Source organism: Monodelphis domestica, chromosome X (genome assembly GCF_027887165.1).
Source record: "Monodelphis domestica isolate mMonDom1 chromosome X, mMonDom1.pri, whole genome shotgun sequence".
In the NCBI taxonomy this organism is placed as follows: Eukaryota; Metazoa; Chordata; class Mammalia; order Didelphimorphia; family Didelphidae; genus Monodelphis; species Monodelphis domestica.
Genome location: NC_077235.1, coordinates 70,691,996 through 70,697,514, shown reverse-complemented (window position 1 = coordinate 70,697,514; position 5,519 = coordinate 70,691,996). Strand labels below are relative to the sequence as shown.

The 5,519-nt window shown below is 34.4% G+C and overlaps 1 pseudogene; it reads left to right on the top strand.

Moving 5' to 3' along the window:
* Positions 1-4,016: 4,016 nt before the first annotated feature.
* Positions 4,017-5,248, top strand: LOC100013665 (casein kinase I-like; annotated as a pseudogene).
* Positions 5,249-5,519: the final 271 nt, after the last annotated feature.

Here is a 5,519-nt window from a genome sequence, read left to right as displayed (position 1 = left end):
TTTCCTCTTTTCTATTCCCAGCATTTAGCACACAGCCTGGCACACAGCTGCTGTATCATAACTAATTTTTGACACATTCTTCCGTGTTTTTTTTTCATTCCTGGCTCCTTACAGCTTTTGTTGATATTTTGTATGTAATTGTACATGTACATCCACTCCTAGCAGAAGCTCCGTAACTTTTGTCCCTACTACCTACAGCAACCAGGGGCAACAATGGGTGCCGATGAAAAGTTTTTGATCAGATATTTATTGAATTCGACTGAGCAGTTTCATTTAACTATTTTTGTTTTTATTTGTATTTGTAGGTGTATCCCTAGGACTTAGAATAGGCTCGGGCAAGTAGTCATTTAGATTGTTTATTTATTTTAACTTTTTTTAATTTTAAATTAAGGTTTTAATTAGTTGTTGACTGATTGACTTAAATAACATGGTCTTTTGGTTCCATCTGGTGTCCTTCCAGGATACTGCAATTCAATGAAAAAAAATTAGGGTTTTTTGCCCTCTTGTGGCCATCTCAGATACTGCAATTTTAGTCTGCCATCCTGTGTCCAAACGTTAGCATTACATTTCCACCCATTCTAAAACCTATTTTGACTGGATTTTAGAACATGTAACAGAGTGCTGATGAATCTGGCCAAACAGAAAAACCCTGTCAAAATAGGCAGAATGTAGCCAAATGTAAATCTGAATTTAGGAAGTAAAGTAGGAGGTTTAAGACTAAATTTAAATGTAAGACTAAATTATTAACTACTGAAATATCTTTTCACACTCTTAATCCTCTGACATGAGATAATCTATAAATAGGAATATAATTAAAGATAAATATAATAATGGTGGACTCAGCATCAAGCAGCCTTCATCCTACATTATACCTTGTCCCTGTATGTATTATTGATGCTTTCTACTCACAAAAGAAAAATGAGAAGATAATAAATGTAAGAGAATGGGTGTGCTTAAGGTGGAGGTAAATTTATAAAGTAAAAATCCAGGTGTGACTAAGAGAATATAGTGAAGACTGCTCACAGCAACTCCTACAAGCATTATCAATAATGATGGTGTAGATGCAGGACTGAATTAGGGCAGGCAACTAAAAAAAATCTAGAAAAGAACAAATTAAAAATCCCCAATTAAAGACTAATTAGGAAATCCTAACAATCAAAGGAGATATTAATACAATTGAAAATAAAAGAACTAATCAATAATCAATTAATCAATAAGAGGAGGAGCTGGTTCTATGAAAAATAGAGTATTGGTTAATTTGATTTTAAAAAAGGAAGAAGAAAATCAAATGAATACTATCAAAAATTAAAAGGGTAATTTCCCCTCTGATAAAGAGGAAATTAAAGCAATCATCAAGAACTATTTTACCCAATTATATGCATATAAATCTGATAATCTAGGGGAAATATGGATGAAGATTTACAAAAATATAAGTTGCCTGATTAAAAAAGAGGTACTAGAATACTTAAATGACCAAAAACATAGAAATAAAATTACAGATCAATTTCCTTAATGAACCTCAATGCAAAAATCTTAAACAAAATAGTAGCAAAGAGATTACAGCAATATCACAAGGATTTTTCACTCTGATCAGGATGTATTTTTACCAGGAATGAAAAGCTGATTTAATATTAGGCAAACTATCAGCATAATTTACCATATGAGTTATCAAAATAATAGAAAATACATGGTTATCTCAATAGATGCAGAAAAAGCATTTGACAATATAAAACACTCAATCCTGTTGAAAACACTAGAAAGCCTAGGAATAAATGGACCTTTCCTTAAAATAAGTATTATTTATTTAAAACCATCAGCAAGTATCATCTCCAATGAGGATATGTTGGAAGATAATAAGATCAAGAGTGAAGCAAGGATACCCACTATCAACATGATCTTTGAATGTTTTTACTAGAAATGTTAGCTTTAACAATTAGAGAAGAAAAAGAAATGGAAGGAATTAAAGTAGGCAATAAGGAAACTAAACGATCACTCTTTAAAGATCATATGATGGTATATTTGGTGAATCCTAGAAAATCAACTAAAACACTTTGAAATAATTAAAAACAGCTGCAAAGTTGCAGGATTAACCCACACAAATCATCGGCATTTCTATATATTTCCAACAAAGCTCAGCAGCAAGAGTTAGAAAAAGAAACTCTATTTAAAACCTCTCTAGACAATATAAAATACTTGAGAATCTATCTGTCAAGACAAATGCAGGAATTATTTGAAATCAATCACAAAACACTTAACACAAATAAAGTTAGGTCTAAAAATTGGTAAAACAATAATTGCTCTTGGGTAGGCTTAGCTAATATTAAAAAAATGCTACCAAAATTGATTTATTTATTTAGTTCCATACCAAAGTACCAAAAAACTATTTTATAGAGCTAGGGAAAAAATGACAAAATTCATCTGGAAGAATAAAGTCAAGAATATCCAGGGAACTAATGAAAACAAAATGTAAAGAATAGTGGCTGGCAGTACCATATCTTCAACTGCACTACAAAGTAGTAATCATCAAAACTCTCTGGTACTGGATAAGAAACATAAGGGTGGATCAAGAAAAGGGTAAATGACTTCAGCAATCTAGTGATGGCTAAAAACTTCAATATTTGATAAAAACTGATTTGATGAAAACTTATTTGATAAAATATTATGGTGAAAATAGCTTTAGATCAATATCTCACACCCTTTACCAAGATAACTTCAGAATGTGTATATGATTTAAATATAAAGGGAGATATTATAACTAAATTAGGGAAACATAGAATGGTCTGTGTGTCAGATCTATGGAGAGGGGAAGAATTTATGACCAAAAAGATGGAGAACATTACAAGACCTTAAATGAATAATTTTGATTATATTAAATTGAAAAGACTTTGAACAAACAAAACCAATGCAAGCCAGAGTAGAGGGGAAACAACAAACTGGAAAAAATTTATAACAAATTTCACTGATAAAGGTCTCATTTCTTTAATATATAGAGAAGTAAGTCAAATTTATAAGGATCTGAGTCATTCCCCAACTGATAAATCATCAGAGGATATGAATAGACAGTTTTCAGATGAAGAAATCAAAGCTATTTATAATCATATGAAAACAATTAGAGATTGTTTAACTCTGAGAAGACCAAAGAAAAACCTCATCTTAGACTCAGAGTCCTAACTTGATTCTTGTTGAAACTCAACCAGCTAGCCATTGCTATTTTATAATTTGAAGGCAACGTTAAGATTTATAGGTATAATAGCAGTAATTTTTATTTAGATAGTATAAATTTGGGTTAGTCAGATCAGGGAGGAGTAGTGTAGCCTGTGAAACACAGGAAATTTATTTGGCCCAGAAGGGAAGTTCACATTTGAGCTTCACTTCACTGAGGAAACTACAGACCAATCTCCTTAATGAACATAGATGCAAAAATCTTAAATAGGATATTAGCAAAAAAACTCCAGCAAGTCACGAGGGTTATTCACTATGATCAGGTGGGATTTATACCAGGAATGCAAGGATGGTTCAATATTAGGAAAACCATCCACATAATTGACCACATTAACAAGCAAACCAACAAAAATCACATGATTATCTCAATAGACGCAGAAAAAGCCTTTGATAAAATACAACACCCATTCCTATTGAAAACACTATAAAGCATAGGAATAGAAGGGCCTTTCCTAAAAATAATAAACAGTATATATCTAAAACCAACAGCTAATATCATCTGCAATGGGGATAAACTAGAAGCCTTCCCAATAAGATCAGGAGTGAAACAAGGATGCCCATTATCACCTCTACTATTTGACATTGTACTAGAAACACTAGCAGTAGCAATTAGAGAAGAAAAAGAAATTGGAGGCATAAAAATTGCCAATGAAGAGACCAAGTTATCACTCTTTGTGGATGATATGATGGTCTACTTAAAGAATCCTTGAGTTTCATACCAATACTCCTCCCAAACCCCTCTCCCCCACAACTTGCTCTTAGGGGTGTTGATGCCATCCCCTCTCTTCCCTACAGGAAGTGGCAGTGAAGCTAGAATTTCAGAATGCCAGGCTTCTTCAGTTGCTGTATGAGAGCAAACTCTATAAGATTCTTCAAGGTGGGGTGGGCATTCCCCACATACGGTGGTATGGTCAAGAAAAAGACTCTAATGTTCTAGTCATGGATCTTCTTGGACCCAGTCTTGAAGACCTCTTCAGTTTCTGTCCTTGCAGGTTCACAATGAAAACAGTACTTATGTTAGCTGACCAGATGATCAGTAGAATTGAATTTGTGCATACAAAGAATTTTATACACAGAGACATTAAACCTGATAATTTCCTAATGGGTATTGGGCGTCACTGTAATAAGTTATTCCTTATTGACTTTGGTTTGGCCAAAAAGTACAGAGACAACAGAACAAGACAACATATATCATACAGAGAAGATAAAAATCTCACTGGTACTGCCCGATATGCCAGTATAAATGCACACCTTGGCATTGAGCAGAGTTGTCGTGATGATATGGCGTCTCTAGGATATGTGTTGATGTATTTTAACAGGACCAGCCTGCCCTGGCAAGGATTAAAGGCTGCAACAAAGAAACAAAAATATGAAAAGAAGATGTCCACTCCTGTTGAAGTTTTATGTTAGGGATTTCCTGCAGAATTTGCCATGTATCTAAACTATTGTCGTAGACTATGCTTTGGAGAAGCACCAGATTATATGTATCTGAGGCACCTATTTCCTATTCTTTTCAGGACTCTGACCCACCAGTATGACTACACATTTAATTGGACAATGTTAAAGCAGAAAGCAGCCCAGCAGGCAGCTTCTTCCAGTGGGCAGGGTCAGCAGGCCCAAACCCCCACAGGCAAGCAAACTGACAAAACCAAGAGTAACACGAAAGGTTTCTAAACATGAAGAGGAACAGATGATCAGAGCAGGACTTGTTACTCCCCAAATCTAGATATTTTAGTTCATATGTACACTTATCAGTGGTTGTGGGCAACCACTTACTTGGTGTAAAGAACTGAATTTCAGTATAAACTGGCTCTGGTCAGCGTTGGTGATGCTGCATCCTGAGTGGTAGCCACTGTAATTGTGACTATTAACTGAGATCGTGAAACATGGTGTCCAGTTTTCTATTGCATTTTTTCAAGTGGAAAAGTTAACTAAATGGTTGACAGACAAGTGGTGGAGAAATTGCGCATATGCCAATTTCTTGTTGCCTTTTATTTTGAACTACACGGCTTTCAGAAGAATGGCATGGACAGTTTTCAGCCACAGTTGTGATAATTGTAAATGTTCACAATTGTGCACTCTTAGGGTTTTTTCCCTTCCTGGGGTTTGAAAGTTGTAAACTTACACATTCTTTAAATTGTTGGCTTCTGTGTGCAAGCCAACGTGACATGGTAGCAACCAAAGATTCCAGTTTTAAGCTTATGAAAGACTTTGCCTGCTTATTGTGCTAGAATTAACAGCATCTAAAAGTGAAGTTTTAAGAAAAACTTAGTGACTACTAGATTATCTTTAGGACT